Source organism: Pan paniscus, chromosome 9 (genome assembly GCF_029289425.2).
Source record: "Pan paniscus chromosome 9, NHGRI_mPanPan1-v2.0_pri, whole genome shotgun sequence".
Classification (NCBI taxonomy): domain Eukaryota; kingdom Metazoa; phylum Chordata; class Mammalia; order Primates; family Hominidae; genus Pan; species Pan paniscus.
In genome coordinates this window covers 129,901,575-129,925,952 of record NC_073258.2, presented here as the reverse complement: position 1 = coordinate 129,925,952, position 24,378 = coordinate 129,901,575, and the positions used below count along the sequence as shown (strand labels likewise).

Here is a 24,378-nt window from a genome sequence, read left to right as displayed (position 1 = left end):
GAAGTCTTAATTATGTTTGGTTAGAGGTGTGTGTGTGTGTGTGTGTGTGTGTGTATGTGTATGTTTAAAATAAGTTCTATGATAATGCAATTGGTTGGTTTATTTTTTTGAGACTGCGTCTTAGCATCTTAACCAGGCTGCCCTGGAACTCCTGGGATCAAGCAGTCCTTCCACCTGAGCCTTGTAAGTAGCTGGGACTACAGGTGCGTGCCACCACACCCAATTTGCAGTTGATTATTTTAAATCCCATCAGTGTATGTATTACTCATGCATGTAAGAATAATCTTAAGTGTATGAGAGCACCTGTTACTGACATTTATAGATGTGTGGTGGTAGTGGAGGCTGAAATGACTAGTAAATCCAGTAGTGCATGAAATCCCTGATTGTAAATGGCCATTGGAAGATTTTTCACTTACATGTCCTCACTGTGCAACATTTTTCTCTGACTGGGTCATGAGAAGTGTGAAGAGAGGGGAGAAGAAAGGGCACAGAAAGGCATAAGCACCATTTATGTGGGTTAATGGTTAGGAATTATTCCTGGGAGGGTATAAGAGTTAGAAGGAAAAATCTTTTAATATGAAGGTGCTCTGTGTCCTCAAAGTTTGCAAGGACTATAAACAAATTCCATGATATTTGGTCTCTAGGATGGCAGATTCAGGATTAATTAATTTCACTCAAGCTTAGAAGAGAAATTAGGGTTAGTCAGAACTATAATTGAGAAGATTGAATTTTTCCTTGAGTCATCAAAAACCGCTGGCACTGTGGTGACTTTACTTTTTCTCTGCCCCATACCTACTACCTCACCAAACTCCCTTGTCACTACCATCAAAATGCATCTTCAGTTGGGCCACTTCTCACTACTTCTATTGCTACCACCCTAGTCTAAATCACTCTCACTTCTTTGGATCAATGCAGTAGCCTTAAACTGGTCTCTTGGTGTGATTTTTGTCCTACTTGGTCTAGTCTTTATAGAGCAGCCAGATTATCCTTCTCAGTGTAAGGAAAGTCATGTTCCTCTTTTGCAAAAAGGCTCTCAGTAGCTCCTCATTTCAGGGGTTCTTTGCATAGCTTGGAAAGCCCTGCCTGGTTTGGCCCTATTTCTGGAGCCTTTTCTCCTATCACTTTGTTGCCCTCACCGTACTGTTGCACCACACCGGACACAAGTGTGCTCTTGCCCCGAGGCCTTTGCACCTGTGCACCCATCTGCCTAGATCCATGTAATGCACTCAGTTCATTTAGGCCTCTGTTCATGTCCCCACCTCACAGAGGAAGGAGTTCTCTGAAAGCCTTATCTAAAGCAGCAGTCCTGAGCATTCTTCATTCCTTTAACATGCTAAAGCACTTATCACTACCCAATAAATAATCCTTTAAAAACATTTGTAATCCCCACTAGAATGTAAACTCCCTGGGAGCAAAGATTTTGTTTTCTGAAGTTTTCTCATCAGCTAGGATGTAACAAATGACCAGTAAATATTTGTTTAACTGATGAATGAGTTATAAACAAAGGGAGATTTGTATTTCTTTAAATGTGAGATTTACTATTCACATCAACATTTATTTTGATCTGTGTAGGCAAAATGAAAATAAGAAATATTAAGAACAAAAAAAGAAGACTACAGACAAGTATCCCCGATGAACATTGATGCCAAAATCCTCAACAAAATACTAGTGAACTGAGTCCAACAGCATATCAAAAAGGTAATCTACCATGATCAAGTGGGTTTCATACCAGGGAATGCAGGGATGGTTTAACATACTTAAGCCAATAAATGTGGTACACCACATAAGCAGAATGAAAAATGGAAATCACATGATCATCTCAATAGATGCAAGAAAAGGATTTGACAAAGTCCAGCATCCCTTTATGATGAAAACCCTCAGCAAAATTGGCATAGAAGGGACATACCTTAAGGTAATAAAAGCCATCTACCACAGATCCACAGCCAACATTATACTGAATGGGGAAATGTTGAAAGCATTCCCTCTGAGAACTGGAACAAGACAGGGATGCCTACTTTCACCACTTCTATTCAGTATAGTACTGGAAGTCCTAGCCAGAGCAATCAGAGAAAGAAAGAAAGCGCATCCAAATCGGTAAAGAGGAAGTCAGACTGTCCCTGTTTGCTGATGATATGTGATTGTATACCTAGAAAACCCTAAAGACTTATCCAAAAAGCTCCTAAAATTGGTAAATGAATTCAGCAGAGTTTCAGGATGCAAAGACATCATGACTGAGAACCCAAAAGCGAATGCAACAAAAAAGGTTTTGCACAGCAAAAGAAATAATCAGCAGAGTAAACAGACAACCTACAGAATGGGAGACTGTCTTCACAATCTGTACATCAGACAAAGGACTAATATTCAGAATCTACAAAGAAACCAAACAAATCAGCAAGAACAAACCAAACAATCCCACAAAAAAGTGGGCTAAGGACATGGATAGACAGTTCTCAAAAGAAGATATACAAATGTCTAACAAGCATATGGAAAAATGCTCATCATCACTGATTATCAGAGAAATGCAAAACAAAACCACTGTGCAATACCACCTCACTCCTGCAAGAATGGCCATAATCAAAAATAAAAAAATAATAGATGTTGACGTGGATGCAGTGAAAAGGGAACAGTTTTACACTGTTATTGGGAATGGAAACTCAACCACTATGGAAAACAGTGTGGAGATTCCTTAAAGAACTCAAAGTAGATCTACTGTTTGATCCAGCAATCCCACTACTAGATATCTACCCGGAGGAAAAGAAGTCATTATTCGAAAAAGATACTTGCACATGCATGTTTATAGCAGCACAATTCGCATTGCAAAAATATGGAACCGGCCCAAATGCCCATCAGCCAATGAGTGGATAAAGAAAATGTGTGTGAGTGTGTGTGTGTGTGTGTGTGTGTGTGTGTGTGTGTATGTATGTTTATGAATGACATAATGGCATTTGCAGCAACCTGGATGGAATTGGAGACTATTATTCTTTGTGGAGTAACTCAGGAATGGAAAACTAAATAGCCTATATTCTCACTTATGAGTGGGAACTAAGCTATGAGGATGTAAAGGCATAAGAATGATATAATGGACTTTGAGGGACTTTCAGGACTCGGGGAGTAGTGGGGAAGGGGGAGAGATAAAAGACTACACATCGGGTACAGTGTACATTGCTTGGGTGGTGGGTGCACCAGAGTCTCAGAAATCACCACTGAAGAATTTATTCATGTAACTAAGCGCCACCTGTTTTCTCTTATATGAAGACCAAGCTCAGTAATGCTGTGTTTTTATGGACCTATAATTGTGTCCATGCTGCCCTGTCATTTTACCAGTTCTTGTATTCGAGCAGATAATACCAAAAATGGTGCAAACTTACTTTTGCTACAGATGATGACAATTTTAGACTAGGTTACACATATTTACACATACAGTACCTAAGGGTAGGAGCTCAGGCAAGAGTGTAGGGAGGAGCACAGTAAATGTGAGATGAAATTCTAGAGCAGGTAAAGTCAACGTGGGGTGAAATTCTAGACCAGGTAGAGCTCGTGGCAGGTGCTGTGTTAGGTAGCTAGTTGAATTGGTAGGGAAATGTTTCAGAAGGTAAGATAACAGGTGACCACAAACTTGGTAGCTTACAGAAGTTTATTTAAGTTCCGAAGGGCTAAAGTCCGAAATCAAGATGTCAGCAGGGCCACACTCCCTTCACGTGGCCTTCTCTTTTGTATTTGTGCCTCTTCTGTCTCTTACAAGGATAATTATCATTGTTTAGAGCCCACCTGAAATGCAAGATGAGTTCATCTCAAGATCCTTAACTTAAATTTGTAAAGTTGTTTTCTAAATAGTGCAGTCTTTACAGGGTCCAGGTATTAGGATGTGGATATATATTTTTTGGGGGCCACTGGTCAAAACCTGTGAAGTCCTACTTAAAAGCCTGGTAAACTAAGGGAATGGTGAAATAGGGATTGAAATAGAAGAACAACTACCTGTGTTTTTTTGTTTGTTTTTTCTGTTGCTAGGTTTTTGTTGCTAAAAACCTAGTTGTCCTGACAGAGACGCCCCTTTAAATAAATAGTTCCTGTGCTGAGTATCCCCACCCTACTCTGGAGGGGTGGTTTTGTTTCTCTAAAAATTGCCAGATTCATTCAGGTGGCAGATTAAAAATAAGTAAATGATTTTCTTTTTGAGTAAGTAGTAGGGAGATCTTTGGGAAAAATAACCTAGAAAACAGTATTTGTATTTTTGCCATTCTTCTTGCAGATATATAGATTATATTGATATATTTTAACTTTGTCAATGTTTTCAACATACACAGAAAAGTACAAGATAATAGGTCTTAGCACTCACGTGCTTGTCACCTAAACTTAATAAAATTTTACATTTTTCATATTTCCTTAGGATATATATTTTAAGGAAAAATATATAGTAGACTATTTTACATATATATTTTTATAGTTTCAAAATATTTGGCACAATGCTTAGACTACATTTTTGAGAGTTAGTCATTTTTTATAGTATATACATTATTGGTGTTGTCAGGAGGACTTCTTTCAGATCAATATTTAACTGTGGGTATTTTGAAATGTAATAGTTTACAGTTCTGAAATAGCATGAAGTTCTTAAAAGGAAATCTTATTAAAAACTTTAATGTTAGATAGTTTGTCAGTAATCTCTTCCTTGAATTATTGCAATAGCCTTTGTTTTTTTGTTTTAAAAAAATTTTGAGATATTTAAAAACAAACAGGAAAGTACGGCAAGGAACATGAACCAACATACTTGCTCCATTAATTCCTTTTGCTTTACCATCTTGCTTCAGGTTTTTTTTAAATGAAATATTATACAATTGAACCCCTGATATTATTTTCCTTTCTTTTTACCTAGAAGTAACAGTTATCCTGAATTTGTTGAGACCTCTATTATGTCTATCCGTAAAAAATATATAGCATTATATGATAAATATTAAAACTGTATATTGCATAATATTAGACTGTATATTGTATATTATCATGTAGTATTAAAACTTTATATATAGTATATTAAAACCTTATATAAAAAGTATATCACTCTGCAGGCTTTTTTTCTCATTTATTCCATGTAATACATGGATACAGTTCATTTTAACTATTACATATATTTTCATTGTATGAATACACTGCAGTTACTTTTTCCATTATCCCCAAAACATTTAGATTGTTGCAGGTTTTTTTTTTAATATTATAGACCATGCCACATTGATCAGTCTTGTACACGTTCAGTTGTGCATGGGTGCATGACTTCTCTAAGGCATCCGAAAAGTGAGTTGCTGGGTTGAAAGGTGTGTGCCATTTCAGCATTGGTAGAGTTAGACAGAGCCCTTTCTTAAAGAGGTTTTATTATTTTGTATTCACACCAATTGTGTATTAGAATTTTTGTCATTTTGTATCTCCTGCTGTGAGTTGGTTAGGTCAAAAATCTTTTTATTATGGAAATTCTCAAACATATACAAAAGTAAATGTAGAATATAATAAACTCCTATGTACCCCCCACCTAGTTTCAGAAGTCTTTAATATGTGACCAATTTTGTTTTATCCAAAGCCACTCCCACCACCCATGATTATTTCAAAGCCAATCCCTGACATCATATCATCTGTTGCTATTTCAGTGCACATCTCTAAAAGATCAGGATTCTTTTTTTAAAGTAATGGTTACTTTTTTTTAGCATTACTTGTTTTCATTGGAGTATAATATTATACTCCAATAAAAATAGCATTATACTCCAGTAAAAATAAATACTTTATTGGAATATGATGAAATTCATGTCTTAAGTGTACAGTGTGAGAAGTTTTGACAAATATTTATGTTTAAGTAATCCATACCCCAGTCAAGTTAGAGAACAATTCCATCTGCAACTGGAAGAGATCTATGCAGGCCTGACCCTTGTGGAAGAGAGAGGGAAGTAAAAGAGAAGTTTTCTCGGGCTGGTAGCGGAAAGAGAAGTCAGAGAGATTGGAGGCATGAGAAGGACTGGTCATGCACTGCTGTCTCCAAGATAGGAAGGGGACATGTGATGCCAGTGTCCAAGCAGAGAGTGGCCCTGGTCTGACAGCCAGCAAGGGACCTCCATCCTACAACTGCAAGGAAGTGAATTTAGCCAACAACCCGCATGAACTTGGAAGCAAATTTTTCCCCCCAGCCTTCAGATGAGAGTGAATCTTGGCTGACACCTTTTTTTTTATGGCCTTGTAAGATCTCTAGTTAATATCATTAACATCATTACTGATCTCCTCAAGCTATCAAGTTCCTAGTATCAAATACAAATTCTCCAAAATCTGACTTTTACTTGAAAGTTCAAATTTTATCATTTTCAACAATAATGCCAGTTGTTTTCCTTGAAATGACTGGCTGACTTCATTTTTTAAGGAAATATCATTTGAGTAACCCTAATTTGTCTACCATTCTTTCAAATAGAAATAATATGCCATGAAAAGTGGGGCTAGATGAACTCATCTTCTAGTTCTGTCACTCAGGTGCTTTTCTTGGAGACAGCCCTCTGTTGTATTAAGTGTAAAGTGCTTTATGCCTGTTTCCTATTTCATCACCCAGAATATCTGTCTAACTGATAACGTAGATAATCTGTAGCTACACTAATGTCACCCGTGAGTGTGGTTCTCAAACTCTGTGGGACCAAGATTAATACAAAGGATGTTTATTAGGATAATACTGGTATCAACACCTGTGGGAAGGAAGAAATGGGAACAGAGAAGTGAGTAGAGGGAGAAGTTGAGTGTGATGCAGTCTCTTTGTTTTTTTGAGTCTGTCTCACTTTGTCACCCAGGCTGGAATGCAGTGGTGCAATCATGACTTCACTGCAGCCTTAACCTCCTGGGCTCAGGTGATCCTCCCACCTCAGCCTCCTTAGAAGTTGGGACTACAGGTGTGTACCATCAGGCCTGGCTAATTTTTGTATTTTTTGTGGAGATGGGGCTTCTCAATGTTGCCCAGGCTGGTCTTGAACTCCTGGGCTCAAGTGATTCGCCTGCCTCTGCCTCCCAAAGTGCTAGGATTACTGGCATGAGAGGCAGTCTTAAGAAAGGCCTTAGCTGACTCTAGGGAATTCTGAATTGGGATGACCCTTCAAAGTTGTCTTCAGTTGGGATGACTGACAAACCTTTATACAGTATCCCATTAGGTGTACTACTTTTATAGTTGGCCTCTGATTTTTTTAAGTGGTTGTGTAATGTTTTGTCCACAGTTGACAGTTTTTGTAAGATGTTGGAGAGCTAGAATCCATTGAAGAACTAGAATTTGTTGGAGAAATACAAGCTACTCCACTGTTACTGGAACCAGGACTTCCCTAGGTTTTTTAAAAATTTAAAGTTGTATATAATTTGTTTGCCGGTCACACATCATACTTACATTTGAGAATGTTGAAGATATTCCAAGCATTTTGCATTTTCTTTGGAAATACACTAACTTCCTTGTTAGTGTATTTAACAAAAAAGTGCGTCTGTACTGAGATTTCGTCTGTAATCAGAAAACAAAATTATTAGCCACATGTTTAACAGCTGTCAAAAATAGGGCAGGATGTCTCAATAGAAAACCGTAACAATAACAAACAGTAAATATTTGCACAAGAAACACAAAGTATGTGCTATGTAAAAATGAAAAATTACTTTTTAAATTTAAATTTTCTACTTTTTGAGATGGCGTCTTACTCTGTTGCCCAGGCTGGAGTGCACTGGTGTGGTCTGGGCTCACTGCAGCCTCTGCTATCCAGGTTCAAGCGATTCTCCTGCTCAGCCTCCCGAGTAGCTGGGATTACAGGCACCCACCACCATGGCCGGCTACTTTTTGTATTTTTAGTGGAGATGGGGTTTCTCCATGTTGGCCAGGCTGGTCTCGAACTCCTGACCTCAAGTGATCCGCCCACCTTGGCCTCCCAAAGTGATGAGATGACAGGTGTGAGCCACTGTGCCTGGCCAAAATGATTACTTTATGGTATTGGATAATATATTAAATTTTGGGCTCTTTATGGATTTTTATATTTCACAAGTTAACCAGTTATTGATTTGATGTATGATGTTTGATGTGATTCCTGTTGAAATAATTTAGCTCAAAGATATTTTATTTTAAAAAGTTTTACTCTCAGGCACATACTTATTGTGAAATATTACACATGAGAAATAATATTTTAAAAATATATTCTAGTTTAATTTGATGTCACTAATATAGCTTGGAGAAGACACAAATGCCTATACTAGTTTGCTTTTTCCATATTTAACAAAAATATTGTGAGATATTTTATAACCAAATTTTAAAAAAGTAAATAGAACAGTAAATATGTTACGGAATATAATTGCATCATTGTATGTTTCTGCTTGTATTCTCACTGTAAACTCAAATGAGAGAGATTAGGGAGAGGAAAGACAAATGCTTCCTGACTTTTATCCACTTCCAAAAACAACTACTTTTTTCAATAATATCTGAAACATTTCCTCAAAGACATGGATGGTGGATTTGGGAAACAAGTAATTTCTTTTAAAGTAGATTTTATTAAATAATTTGGATTGGCCAAGCAGTATAATGTTAAACTTTAGGTTTGTTTTCTCAACCTGTATGTTACAGTAATTATTTCTTTTACAAGAGTGCCACCCAATGTCCCAATTCTTCAGTAGCATATAACTTCGTTTTTCATTTAGCAGCTTAAAAATATATTAAGGCTGCGCACAATGGTTCGTGCTTGTAATCAGCACTTTGGGAGGCCGAGACAGGCAGATCGCTTGTGCCCAGGAGTTTGAGACCAGCCTGGGCAACATGGCAAAACCTTGTCTCTATAAAAATTACAAAAATTAGCTAGGTGTGGTGGCATGCCTGTGGTCCCAGCTACTAGGGAGGCTGAGGTGGGCAGATCACTTGAGTCGGAGAAGGTTGAAGCTGCAGTGAGGGGATCACGCCACTCTACTGCAGCTTGGGTGAGTGAGACCCTGCCTTCCACCCCCAAAAAAATTGTTGCTTGGAATTGGGCCATATTAATGTTATACATATATATCTCTTAATATTCAGACTGTTCTACCAAAAGTGATGCAAGTGAAAATCCTTAAGTAATTGGATTTTTAAAAACATCGATTCATTTTAAGGGATTCAGATATATCGTGGTTTTCCTGTGGCCCCTAGCCTAGTCGATAGCCTCTCCGCTACACTACCTTTTGTGTTCTTAGAGCTCTATAGACTTTTCAGCCTTAAATTTGCAGTTAAGGCAGCATTGGGATTGCATAGTAGTGGTGATAGTGGTGGTATAGACTTATCATAACATAGTGTAAAAACGATATGAATTAGCTCTTTGATAATTGGTAGCATTTGATAATTGAGCAAGTAGTAAAAAGTTTAATTAGGGGAAAAAGTTTTTTCAAAGGTTCACTAATTAATAGAAACATAACTTCCAGAAAATTATTTAAATAATATAATTTGTATATATTTTTTCAAATATTTCAAATATTTACATGTGACCTCTGCCTTAATTATAAATAAATTGCATCTGTTTATACAAATTCCCTTTGGTTTTCTGTCAGTACACACTTTATAAGTATGTGAGGTTAGTAAGTTAATGAAGACTAATGTTTTGCAATAATGCCCAAGTTAATCCAAAAGAATAGTATAATTAAAAGCCTATATTTGACAAAAGCAAGTTCAATTAAGATAATTGTATTCTTTAAAATACAGAGTTTAGATTTTTGTAAATCCAGAAACTTGTCCAGGTGGTACAGCATTCTGTAAAAAACATAAGGCTTAAATTTTGACTTTTTTCCCCTTGTTCTTCGTCCTAGGGTAAATGATGTAATAACTCACAACCTTATGTGAATTGGGCATAGCCAAATGTACCTTCGTAGGTGGTTGTGACTATTTAATAAAATTACATGTATTATTTAATGGAGTTTATTGCCAATTTTGTTATCTTTTTTTACATTTAATTTAACTTTTAAGTTCTGGGATACATGTGCAGGACATGCAGGTTTGTTATGTAGGTAAATGTATGCCATGGTGGTATCCTGCACCTGTCAACCCATCACCTAGGTATTAAGCCCTGCATGCATTAGCTACTTATCTTGATGCTCTCCCTTCCCCCACTTCCCCAACAAGCCCCAGTGTGTGATGTTTCTCTCCGTGTGTCCATGTGTTGTCATCATTCAGCTCCCACTTAATAATGAGAACATGTGGTATTTGATTTTCTGTTTCTGTGTTGGTTTGCTGAGGATAATGGCCTCCAGCTCCATCTATGTCCCTGCAAAGGACATGATCTCTTTCCTTTTTATGGCTACATAGTATTCCAATTTTGTTATCTTTTAAATGGGTTAAAAATAGTCAATTTTGTTGTCTTTTAAAAGGAAGAATCAATTTTGTTACCTTTTAAAAGGACTAACTTTTGGTTTTGTTGATTTTACTCTTATTTTTTTCTGTTCTCCATTTCTTTCTGCTCTGATACCTTTACTGTTTTTACCTGCTTGCTTTGAATTTAGTTTGTTCTTTTACCAGTTTTTAAATTTTAGGTTATTGATGTGAAATCTTTCTACTTTTTAAAATACACGCATTTACAGCTATAAATTTCCTCTAAGTATGGCTTTCATGACATCTCATTAGTTTTGGTGGTTGTGTTTTTGTTTTCATTTGTCTCAAAGTATTTTCCTATTTCCCATCTGAATTCTTTTTTGACCTATTATTTAGGAGTGAGTTTAATTTCCACTTACTTGTGTATCTCTCAGATCTCGTTATTAATTTCTAATTTTGTTCCATTGTTTTTAGAGAGCGTAGTTTGTGTGATTTCAGTCCTTTTAAATGTATCAAGATTGGTTTTATGACCTACCACATGTTCTATCCTAAAATGTTCCATGTGCACTTGAGAAGAATGTATATATTATTGTTGTTGGGTAAAATACCCTGTAGGTGTCTGTTAGGTCAGGTTGATTTACAGTGCTGTTCAGGTCTCTATTCCTTGTTGACCATTTAATTATTTTATCCAATACTGAAAGTGGGATAGACGTCTCTATTAATGTTGCATTGTCTATTTGTCCTCTGAAGTCTGTCAGTTTTGTTTCATGTATTTTGGGTGTCTGTTGATGGATGTCTGCTACAAATTTACCTCTCTCATTCTAAAATATCCCTTGTCTCTAGTAACAGTTTTTTTCTTAAAGTCTTATTTTGTTAGATGTTAGTGTAGCCATTTTCATCTCTCCTTTTGGTATTGTTTTCATGAAATACCTTTTCCATCCTTTCACTTTCAACTTATTCATGTCTTTATATTTAAAGTGTGTTTCTTGTAGAAAGCATATAGTTGGATCATGTTTAGTTCAGTTTTTTTTGTTTTTTTTTTTTGTTTTTAAAACTGTCAATGTAATGTTTAATTGGAATATTTAGTCTTTGTACATTTAGTGTGGTTACTGATAAGATAGGATTTATTTCTCCCGTTTTGCCATTTGTTTTCTATGTCTTATGTAATTTTTTCCCATTTTTCCTCCGTTATGGCATTCTTTTTTGTTAAATATTTTCCAGTGCATAATTTTAATTTCCTTATCTTGTATTTTAGTATATTTTTTGAGTTACTTTGTTAGTGGTTGCCCTGGGGATTATAATTAACAATTGAAAATTTAATTTATAACAGTCTAGTTTGAATTAATACCCACTTAATTTCAATAGTATATAAAAACTTTGTTCCCATATAGTGCCTTCCCTTCCCCGTCCTTTGTACTGTTATTTCATACAAATTATTCTTTATACATCGTGTGCCCTTTAACCAAATTTATGATTTGCTCTGTGCAACTGTCTTTTAAATTAGGTAGAAGAAGAAAATAAAAATAAAATATAAGCAAAAATACATTTATACTGTCATTCATACTTACCTATGTAGTTAGCTTTACCTGTGCTTTTTATTTCTTCATCTGCATTTGAGTTAATCTAGTGTTCTTTTATTTCAATCTGAAGGACTCCCTTTATTATTTCTTGTGGGGCAGATTTTCTAACTACAAATTCTCTTAGTCTCTGTTTATCTGAGAATGTCTTAATTTCATCATATTTGGTGGATATAGTGTGTTGTGTGTCTCTTGTAGAAACATATACTTGGATCATGTTTTTTTCTTTTTTAACCATTCTGTCAATGGAATGTTTAATTGGAATATTTATCCATGTACATTTAACATAATGACTGATAAGATAGGATTTACTTCTTCCATTTTGCTGTTAGTTTTTTATGTGTCTTGTTAATTTCTTTTTTCCCTTTTTTGTACTGGAAAATATTTAACAAAAGAATGCCATAATGGAGGGAAAAAAGGGGGGGAAATGACATTGTTTCACAAGTCTTGACTGACAGTCATTTTTCTTTCAGCACTTTGAATACGTAATTCTACTGCCTTCTGGCCTCCATGATTTCTGATCAGAAACCAGCTGTTAATCTTATGGAGGATCCCTTGTATGTGATGTGTCACTTTTTTCTTGCTGCTTTGTCTTTGGATAGTTTGATTATGATATGTAGGTGTGGATCTTTTTGAGTTTATCCTACTTGGAGTTTGTTTTGGATATACAGATTTTAATGCTTTTCATCAAAGTTGTAAAGGTTTTGGCCATGATTTCTTTAAATAGTCCTTCTGTTCCTTTCTCTCCTCCCCTCTCAGTGTATGTATGCAAGTTTGCTTGATGGTGTCCTACAGTTCTCTAGGCATTGTTCCTTTATCTTCATTTTGTTTTCTTTCTTTCTGTTTTTGGATTAGATAATCTCAATTGACCTATCTTCATATTTGAAGAATTAGATAATCTAAATTGACCTATCTTCATATTTGAAGAATTTTTCTTCTGTTTTCTCAGATTTGCTGTTGAGCCTTTCTAGTGAATTTTTCATTTCAGTAATTGTACTTTTCAATCCTGAATTTCTGTTTGGTTCTTATAGCTTTTTAAAAATATTCTCTATTTGGTGAAGCATCATTCTCATACTTTCTTTGCACAGTTTCCTTTAGTTCTTTGAATGTATTTAAGATAATTGATTTAAAATATTTGTCTAATACAGCCAACATCTGGGTTTCCTTAAGGTCAGTTTCTATTGATTGTTTTTCCCTCTATGTATAGGCCATACTATTTTATTTCTTGGCATGTCTTGTAATTTTGTTGTTGTTGAAGACTGGACATTTTATATAATATAGTGGGGTGGCAACTTTGAAAATCATATTTGGCCCCAGGATCCTTATTGTTGCTGTTTTTTGTTTTTTATTTGTTAGGTGACTTTTCTGTAATAATTCTGTAAAGTTTGTATTCTCTGTGCATGGCCACAGAAGTCTGTTCAAATGGCTTTGTGGTCAGCTAGTGATTGTACAGATTTCCTTAAACTCCTGGGACCAGTCATTTTCCCAGTTTTTGCTGAGAGGCTCTTTGTGTGTGTTGGTACACTCCTTTAACAGTCATCCAGACATTTGATAACTTTGCTTAGCCATCACTTCCTTCTTGCACAGAGCCTCATGAGTCGGTCTTCTCAGGACTTCTTTGAGCATGTACACAGTTCTGAGCATACACACAGCCCTGTACATGTGAATAGACTTTGAGATTTTCAGGAATATGTCTAAACTTTTCAAAGTCTCCATGGGCATCTTACTTCTCAGTTTTTTCTTTTAAGCTTTTTCATTAGTGTATTTATCTTTGTCCTACTGCTTTCTACCATTTCAGGCAGCCATAACATTAAATAATTGCCTCAGAATACTTTTTTTCTTTGCAAAACAGGCTCTCACCCTTCACTCAGATTGGAGTGCAGTGGCATGATCATAGCTCACTGCAGCCTTAAACTCTTTGAAGGTATCCTCCTGTGTCAGCCTCTCAAGTAGCTGGGACTACAGGTATGCACCATCATACCTGGCTAATATTTAATTTTTTATAGAGATAGAGTCTTGCTATGTTGTCCAGGCTGGTCTCAAACCCCTGACCTTAAATGATTCTCCTGGTTCATCCTCCTAGAGTGTTGGGATAACAGGCATGAGCCACCCCACCTGGCCCTCTAAATATTTTAGACAAATGCTTGTGGGGAAGAGATTTTTTTTTTTTGCTCTAGCCAAGCTGTGAGTCAGGTCAAATAAAGACAGTCCAAGTAGCGTGTTTGAGGATGTCACCCGATAGGTTGATATAATGACAGTTCTCTGGGAATGAGGCTTTGAAGGCACTTAAAATCCGTTGGTGGCTGCCAGGCTCCTGGCTTTCAGTGGTATTATGTGTTGCTGGTTTTCATGGTGACTGTGGAGCTGCAGATCAGAGGGAAGGAATAGGGTAAGTTGAAATACCACTTAATTTGCTGTTCTTACGGAGATTCAGCTGTTTTTCTTGAAAAAATGTTCCATGGATTGCTGCAAGCTTTTAGTTAATTTCCAGAATTTTGAAAAAGTTAAGGGGAGAATTTTCAGAGGTACTCACTCTACTGTTTTCACTGATGTAATTCTTATGGCTGTTACTTAAACCTCAATAAATGTAGGTTCCTTTCCTTCACTGTCATTGGTTTGAACTACCAAGATTTTAACACGTGACCATTCTGTTTTAGATATTTTACAATCTGGATTTAGATCCTACAGCCTTCTGAAATTTGAATCTCTTGCCATATATTCCAGCCCAATTCTGAGAATTCTGCAACCATGACAGAGTGGATGGTGTAGTGCATAGGACATTGGTGCTGACATCTGTTGTCTTTACTACTTTCCTGTCTGAATGCAAAACCTCAGTTAATGGACAACAGTGCACTTAGATCAGCTGTTTCTTGGTTTTTATTTCATTATTTCATCATCACCTTGGAGCCTATCAGCTCTTCACTTATACTCAAGAAGAAAGCCAACAAGTGAATTGAGTTGGTATCTTTTTATTTCTACCCTGACGTTTCTGGTACTGCTTCTTCATATGTACTTCAAGTAGTCCCAAAATGTGATTTAAGTATCTTATCTGGGCAGATGTCTAGTGGATTCTTTCTTTGGCTGAAACTTTGTTTGTGGTGAGTATCATAGACATTATTCATCTTAATTGCTTAATGTTCTTTGGGAAATCCTGGCATGTAGAAATCTCTTTGGCTCTCTCTGACAGGAGTATTGAATTTACTTTTTGTTTTGTTGTGGATCAGCTGTCTTTTACTTCTTTAGCTGTTTTTAAAAAATGAATATTTGGTATTTAAATTGATATCTAAACCAGATCTTTATTTTAGATTTTTAAAAGGTTAGTGAAAACATCTGTATTCATAAAAGTGAGCAAACATCTTTTCCACATTTTCCCCCTATACTATGCCAAGATTATATCTTGAAAATACACTAACTTTCTGTTTTCCCACTACCATTCCTGCCATCACCCAGCCTTCTGCCACCCCTCCCTAGAGTCTATTTCACTGCTTATTATATCCATCCTGTGCTGCAGCACTCAGTCATGAATTGTCAGGACAAAAGGAAAATGTAAGAAACAAATAAAAATCACTCTTCAATTCCACTGGTACCACAGCTAAGCTTTATGTAGTTGGCTAATGATAAATTTTGAACTGTTTAAACATTCCAAGCAAGCTAGAGGTACAGAGTAGCTAAAATTCAGTCTACTTATATTTGTTCAGTAAGGAAGCCACTAGCCATATGTGGTTATTGAGCCCTTGGGATGTTGCTATTCTGAATTAAAATGTGTACTGTAAGTGGAAAATTCAAGCTGTGTTCAAAGACTTAGTATGAAGAAAGAATGTAAAATCTCATTAATTTTAGGATATTGATTACACATTGAACTGATAATGATTTGGATGTATTGAGTTAGACAAAATATATTACAAAAATTAAGTTTACCTTTTAAAAAAGTTTTATTAAAGTAGCTACTAAGAAATTTAAAACAATATATACCACTTGCATTATTTCTATAGTATGACACAGCACCGCACTAGATCCTTGCTAGTCAAGGGGATACTGCAATATCCTTTTTCTACCCCCAGAATAGAGCATCTCCCGACTCCAGCCATACTCAGTCAGAATCTGCATTTTAGTAAGATCCCCATGTGATATCTTTTTACATTAAAAGTTTGCAAACAAGAAGTATTGCACTATTAGATTGCTGCAGGATGAACAGATTTACAGGAAAAATTTTGCATAGAATCAGTTACCAGAGAGGTTGCACTTAAAGAGTACTAAAAAGTAGGTTGTGAATGAGAACAGTGACAACATGTTTTCCCAGGTGTATTTCTGTTTAAACTCTTGGAAACGAGGGTAACTATCTTTCTCTTCTCCCTTTTGCTATATCAGTTTATTCCCTGGATATAACCTTTCTGGACCATGCAGAAATTTATTTTCTGTGAATTATTTTTACACTTAATTAGGGTGTAATTCTACTTAAAATTTGAGAAAACTTCCTGTGTCTTGTAGTGTAGCAGGGCATAGCTTTTGGCAATTAAAACATCAAGGTTGAAGTTCTCCGGCTTTTTTACTTAGTAGCGTTGTGTCCTTGGGAAAGTTGCTTAACCTGTCTGAACCTATTGCTTAACCTGTCTGAACTTGGACACTGAAGAAAAAACACTAATTTACCAGCTTTCATATACTTGCTGGTAAAACTGGACCAAGTAAATTATCACTTGGTCTCTTTGAGGGTTCTGTAACTCTTAGGTTCACTTGTCACGTTTCTTCTTGATGAGGGAATATGCTTTAAAGTAGCAAAAGAGACCAGTACTGCTTAAAATATTTGATCAATGCTGAAGGTAAATGAATGCTTCAGATGCTGCTGTTTCTTCCTCCTGTTGCTCAGTAAACTCCAATAGTAGCTATAGTTGTCAATATTTCAGAAGTAATTGGTCCCACAGTGCCAATCGGCAGGATTCTTTGGGTCCTCCATATTCACAATGTCCCTGAGTAAAGAGGGCCAGTGACTCAGTGAGGTCTTGGAAGGAAAGAGAAGATTCGAGTGTCCACAAGTAACATACTGTGGGTACGTCTAGAAGGAGCAGAAAGAAAGAAGAGGTTTGGAGCATAGGGTCCCATTGCCCACTATTTAAAAAAATTTTTTTTAGAGGCAAGATCTTGTTCTGTCATCCAGACTAGGGTGTAGGGGTGTGATCATAGCCCACAGCAGCCTGGACCTCCTGCCGTTGCCCACTATTGGCCTCAGCTTTAGGTTGAGGCTTTCCTCCGGGAAGCCTGTTGGTCCTCTACTGCTTGTACTCTTCCTCATTTCTTCAGTATTCACCATTGCAGGATGAGTGCAGAGAGCCCTGGAGTTTCTGGGGCGCAGCTCAGGACTGGGATTGGTTCCACTCATCTCTGCTGCCTGTGAATTTTTACCATAAACACACACACACACACACACACACACAGAGTAATGACAATTACAAAGCTTGTTTCGATTGTAATGGGGTTTTAGGAGGGAGCAAAATTAAAATGCATATTTCAGCCCACCCTTTTCCTTTAGAAGTCTAGTTCATTGTCTGATTTCTTTTAAATTTGTTCTTATTCATTAATAAATAGAAGTTTGTGATGTTTAATTGACATTAAAAATTCTATTCAATTAAAATGGATATGGTGGTTATCTTATTATTGTCTTTGCTAGAAACTTTGCCTCCTTAAAATAAGACTTCATGGCTTTGCATAGATTTTATTTTTGCGGGCAGTATCATTTTCCAGTTTTCTTTATATCATACTGGGAAAATTATGTGTCTGAAAATATCGGTGTCCTCAGCTTCCAGACATTATTTCTTTCATTTTTTTCTGTAGACTTTTTTTTTCCTAGTTAGAATATATAGCATCTTCTGAGCTGTATTTGAAACATCGCTTCACATTAGAATCACCAAGGGAGCTTTTAATAAATAATGATGCCCTCTCTTTATCCCTAGAGAATCTGATGTAGTTGGTGAGATTCAGGTTTTGGTATGTTTTAAAGGCTCCTTAGGGAATTGTAATGTGTAGTTAGACTTCAGAACTGTTGTGCCATTGAATTGAGTTTAACCTGTAAAATAGTTGTAAAAATGAATAAAATATAACTTGGAGCAAATATGTTACCATTACAGAGTCTACACAAAAACGGTTACTAGGCTTTAATGTAAGAGAATCACCTACGAGTTCTTAAACAGTGCGGCTTTCTGAGTCTTAACTAGTTTACTAGTTCTAGAGTGGAGCCTAGAAACCTGCATTTTTAATTGCTTTGCAGGTCACTGTGATGCAGATGGTTCACAATCCACTGCATCAAACCAAACTGGATTCTAATCAGAGGGTATGTGTTTATTGAGGAATCTGTATCTTCTCATGTTGAGAAAACTTGACCATGGCAAGTAAAAATTTATGTATTCTCCTGTACTTGGGGAATATGTACTCAACTTAGTTTTTGGACAGTTTTTGAGTGACCTTTTGTTTTCTGTTGTACTGATGCATTAAAGCTAAAATATATATATTTTTCCATTCCCCCTTGCTTCCAAAGTTTATTCACGGATTTTCATTGTTAGTATCAGTCACACTTAGAAAAATTCTTAGTTCTGTGCCATATACAGACCCTTCCTTTTGACTTAAAATTTAACTGTGTTGATTTATCTTTTTTTCCTCCCACATTCTCTGTGCTCCTGGACACTCCAAATGGTGAGTAAACATACTGAAGGGATTTAAGCTACATTATCTCAGTTAATGATATTCTGGTTTAAAAAAAGTTGATCCATTCTGGAGAATGTTTCAGATATAGGGAAAACATATTCATTGTTAAGTGATCTGGTCTGTCTGATCTAGTTTTCTAAAGTAATTTATGCAAGTGCTATAGTTTCAGGAACCTCATTTGCCCAAAATAGAATTTCTTCTCACTTTTTGTCCGTGAGCTTTAGGGTAGAGAAATGTGTTTGAAAACTGTATGGCCAGGTGTTATTTTTTCATGTCAAGATGGTTATGGATTATTCTGCTTGAAGCCTGGCAGACTAATTATATGGGATTGAGAATGAACATTGTTTGTGTGTGTGTATGTGTGTAGTTAATGTGAATATTAATAACCTCCAGATGTTAAGTTATTTTTGTTTGTAAGTAGGAGCATGTCTCTACTTTTTTCACTCTGGAAGACAATTGTGTGGCAGAAAAAGTGCTCTTGTGAAAGCGTCAGGCAAGAAGTCTTAAGTGCTTATCTTTATGCATAGTATGCTAATGTTACTGAAATTATAAAAAATGAGAAAAGTTTGAAAATTACTGTAGAAATATTTCTGGGCCAGAAGAATAGAGACTATGACCAGCTAGTCTGAGAGATTGCCAGACAGTGTGATTTTTGCTGGTTTGCAAGACTTTAATTCTCTACTCTTGTGTGCTGCTTATGTGAAGCATAAATTGCATGACAGATCTCAGAAACAGCCAAAACATTGGTTTAAACTTTCTTGTTTATCATTTGTGAGGATAGGAATACTAGAAAAGTTACCAAAAAGGTGTCTCAGCTTGAACTCAGTAAAACAGAACGGAAGGAAAAGATATGCTTTGTAAATTCATGACCATTTTTATCATTGATAATTACAACTATCTCAATAGCATGGATAAAGAATGAGAAAATGATTTTTGTATATATAGTCCTAGGTACTTGCAACTGAAATTTGTATTTATTTCCTGATAGGAAAAAAGCACACCTTTCAAAATAAAGGTATTTCTATTTGAAATAATGCCCCAAATGGGAGAAGAATTCTAAAAAGTCAGCGATCAGGTTCTCAAGAGCATAATCTGAGGTTGAAATCTAATTGAATGCAGCACCTCATCCCAATGTGGCCCAATGGCTGGTTGATGTAGGGTGGCTGTCTCTCTTGCCCTTTCTCAATTCTGAAGGGCCATGCTGACTTTAGTGCTCCCTGAAGGGTTGGCCGTGGCTCTCATTGGGTCTGCAGTGAAGTTCATCTGTTCAGCTTCTTTCTTTGCTCAATTCCTGTTTCTTCTCCTCCTTACAACAGATGTTCTTCTCATCCGCACTCCCTCATTAACATTCTACTTCACAAATGTGTCAGAGTCTGCTTCCTGGAGAATCTAACCTGCAGTATCCACCTTGCGTTACTATAAGGTTTTACTTTTTCATTGGCTAGGCATTGTCATCCTGAATAGTTTTGTTGTTGTTGTTGTTTTTTACATTCAGCACTGGGTGGAAGTTCTCCAGTGTGTCAGACACTTTCATTTGGAAAATATTTTACTCAGGCTCCTTTCCCCCGTTCTGTCTTCCTTTGGTATGTATTATTCTGTCCGTTTTCTGTCTCATCTCTCCTGCCTCCTTTTATAGTTCTCACATTGCCATTTATATTAATATCAATTTATATCTGAGGAGATCAGGGAAGGGTTCTTAAAGGAGATGACACTTGAGCTAATTTAGGACAAGGAGGATTTTGTGTAGGGGGCTTTGTGTGTGTGTGTGTGAGATTAGCTGCAGTGGGAGATGGAATGCATTGAAGGTGTAGGGAACCATCTCTCTAAAGAACTTGAAACAGCTTGATAAACGTGGAGAGTTATAAACAGTTCCTATGACTGACAGAAGAAACAATGTTAAGTGTAGAAGGACCAGGGCATGTTTATCATTTGAGGAAGTTTGCACTTCATTAGCAGTGGGCTACTATCGATAAGTTTGTCTTATGTTCTCAGGATCAGCTTTATAATAAATAGATATTATTTAACGTATTTAATATTTCACAGTATATTTAAAGTCATGAAATGATATTTAAAAGGTTTTGAATTTGCATAAAGCTAATGACTTAAGTGTCAACAGATTTTAAAAGTAGATATCACAGTTGGTTTTGATGTTTTACCTGAGTCTGCACAGTAACAAGAGCAGCTTACAAGCAGTTTACTGTGTAGTTGGTACTGTGTTAAGTCCATTGTGTACATTGTCACGCTTAATTCTCCCAGTGTCCTTCTCAGTTTGTTCCTATTAGTCCAATTTTGCAGGTAAGAAAATTGAGCCCTATGTTAAGTAGCCTGCCCAGGGTCCCACAGTAATCACCACGTTTGGGATTTGAACTTAGGTTTAAACTCACTACCAAGCTAGTGCTTTTAACCATTTTGCAAAGCTGACTTCAGTGATGTGTATATGTCTATTTCTTTGACTGGTGTATTTATTTCAAAAATTAGAATAATCCTTGAGTATTTCAAAACTTGTTTTCTTAGTCATTTCTTAAATAAAAATCTTCAGAAATCAGAAATGGAGAATAGACAGTACTGAGCTTTTTACTTTGAGTATATTTTTCTAGAGGAGGTATAAAGACATCTCAGGCAGTTCTGTGATTCATGATATATAAATTACAGAGTATATATATACATGGTTATAAAAGTTAGCTCTAGAAAATGCTCATAGAAGAGAGATATCTTTTATACTGAACTTTTAAAAAATAAATACTGCCTGGGATTTAACATCTTCCTATCACTTAGGCAGTGTTAGATTTTGGCAAGGCATACCCCTTGGCATGACATGGCCCCAGGGTGACCTATCTTGCACTACTGTTGTGTATCAGTTTCTTCATTAACCTTATATATGGTTTGTGTTACTGTGGTGGCAGCTTAGTTTTCAGAGCGTAGACCACAGGTTTCTGGATTACTTATAACAATAGCTAACAAGAAAGGGGGAGATACAGGTTTTGATATCAGACAGGGTGAATTTAGAGCAGAAAAGATTTAAAGAGGCAAAGAAGGAGGTTTACAATAATAAAGAGTGCACACTGATTGTTCATGCTCCAAATAACATAGCATTAACAAACATAAAGTCAAAACTATAAAAAATAAGGAAAAATAAATTATTGGACAAAGCAGTAGCCAAAAATTAAGTAAAGATTTAGAACAACCTGATTAATGTGAGGTATATTTAGTTAAAATATATTTAACTTTATGCTCAATAAACAGAGCACACCTTATTTTCAAGTTCTCTTGGAACATTACAAAAACTGATTATATATTGGGCCATTTAGAAAAAAAAACTTCAGTAAATTTCCCAAAATAGAAATAGTTGAGGTGGAATAAAAGTAGAAATTAATAATTTTAGAAAAAAACTTATAAAAACAAATCACTATCACTGGGCAATTAAAAATCTTAAATTTTTGAGTTGAAGAATTTAAAAATTGTAGAAAATGATGATAAAATGTATTAGAACCTATGGGGACTCAGCTAAAACCTGAAAGATTGTCTTTTTTTTTTTTTTTTTTTTTAAAGACAGTCTCACTCTGTCGCCCAGGCTGGAGTGCAGTGGCGCAATCTTGGCTCACTGCAGCCTCTGCCTCCTGGGTTCAAGCAATTTTCCTGCCTTACTCCCAAGTAGCTGGGATTACAGGCACCAGCCACCATGCTGGGCTAATTTTTGTATTTTTAGGAAGGTCAGGATTTCACCAGGCTGATCTCGAACTCCTAACCTCAAGTAATACACCTGCCTGGGCCTCCCAAAGTGCTGGGATTACAGGAGTGAGCCACTGCCACCGGCCTTAAATATACATATTAATAAAGAATTAGAATAAGTGAATTACCCATGTAACTCAAGGAGAGAGAAAAAGAATATCAAAGTATATTTTTCAAAGAGAACAGAGGAGGATTTGAATAAAGACTGGTAGTCTGAATAGTGGCCTGTCAAATATGTCCACATCCGAATCCCTGGAACCTGTATGTTACTCTGCATGGTGTGTTTGTTGCTGCTGCAACAAATTACCACAGACTTGGCGGCTATAAGAGTAGAAACTTACTCTTCTGGTTTTGGAGACCAGAAGTCTGAAATAAGGTGTGGGCAGGGTTGTCCTCGCTCCAGAGGCTCTAGGTGAGAATTCTTTCCTTGCCTTTTCTTGTTTCTGGTAGCTGCTGACATGCCTGTCATTCCAATTTCTGCCTCTGTTTTCACATCGCTCTTTTCTCCTCTGTGTCCAGACCCCCTCTACCTCTCTCTAACAAGCATTTAGAGACTGCCTGCATAATCCAGGATTATCTTCTCATCTCAAAATTCATTTATTCAAGTCTGCAAAGACTCTTTTTTCAAATAAGGTAGCATTTATAACTTATAGGGATTAGGACATGGAGGTATTTTTGGGAGCCATATCGGTTTGCCACACATGGCAAAAGGGACTTTGCAGATGTGATTAAGCTAATGATTTTGAGATAGGGAGATTATCCTGGATTATCTGGGTGAGCCCAAGGTAATCACAGGGATTCTCAGAGAGACAGGAGAGTCAGGCTGAGTAGTAGATGTAATAACAGAAGCAAGAAGTTGGAGTGATGTGAGGGGAGGGGTCATGAGCCAAGGAATGTAAATGGCCTTTAGAAACTGAAAAAGGCAAGGAAATAGATTCTCCCCTCTCCAGAAGGAACCAGCCCTGCTGAAACCTTGATGTTAGCCCACTGAGACTGATTTTGGACTTCTGACCTTCAGAATTGTAAGAGAATACATTTCTGTTGTTTTAAGCCATTGAATTTGGATGAGTTGTTACAACAGCAATTGGAAACTAATACCATGATCAAAGCAGAAATTAATACATATAGAATGCCCTGAGTGCTAGGATGTGTTCTAGCACATACAGGAACTCATTTAGTTCTCACAATTACCTTATGAGGAAAGGAACTGTTATTGCTAAACTGAGGCACCAAAACCCTAATCCTAACCAAATCATAAGGAAACCTTAACCCTAGGTTTAAGAAAGGGTAAAATTAAAGAGAGATGAGGGCTGGGGGTTGTGGTCACCCTGTGGTTGTAAGAATAGCAGCATGTGAGTTACTGTGAAGTGACGGAAGGAGGCTGCTCAGAAAGAGGAGAGAAAGTTGTTAACACCTGAGTAGAGGATGTGGCTCATTGTCTTGTGAGGTATATCCATTTTGAGTGTTCCTAAGCGGCTGGGGTCAGCTGCATGCAGTTTTCTTAATTCACTTGGTTTAGTGATGGACAAACTGTCCTGCTTGTTTTGGTCAATAAAGTTTTATTGAAAAACAGCCATGCCCATTCATTTGCTATTGTCTGTGGCTGCTCTCCTTCTACAAAGATGGAGTTGAGCAGCTGTGACAGAGACCATGTGGTCCACAAAGCCTAAACTATTTATTATCTGGCCCTTTACAGAAAAAGTTTGCTGACCGTACCTAGTGCTCTTGTCAGATCAAGTCACGCGTAAGCAAATGCTGAATTCATGCTGTGTTCACATTGTTCCCTCATATATCAATTTGAAACAAATTTGCATCTTCAAAGCAAATGTTGTGGCAATATTGTCTCTACATGGAACTTAAGACTGTAGTCCACCTCTGGAGAGCAGAGTGAAGGCAACAAAGGAGAGACACCTTCCTGGAAGCCCTTTGAACCCCCTCAATCTCTCTGTGCTGAAAGTGAGACCACCCCTTAGATAGTTTCCATTATATGAATCAATAAATTTATTTTCATTCAAGCCAGTTCTGGTTATGTTTTCTGTCACTTAAAATAGCAATTAAAAAAACATTTTTATTTTAGAATAATTTTAG

General features: G+C 36.5%; 1 protein-coding gene across 7 annotated transcripts in view; it reads left to right on the top strand.

Annotated features, from left to right (window-relative positions):
- The window catches only part of ARHGAP32 (Rho GTPase activating protein 32), a 317,821-nt gene that overhangs the window by 40,663 nt on the left and 252,780 nt on the right, over positions 1 to 24,378 (top strand). For 2 of the 7 annotated variants that reach the window (XM_055095088.2, XM_063608303.1), the window contains one exon: positions 1,573 to 1,698. The exons of the other annotated variants lie outside the window; for them this stretch is intronic. The gene's annotated coding sequence lies outside the window, so the exon portion shown is untranslated. The remainder of the gene's footprint in view (positions 1 to 1,572; positions 1,699 to 24,378) is intronic. 7 annotated transcript variants of the gene reach the window in all.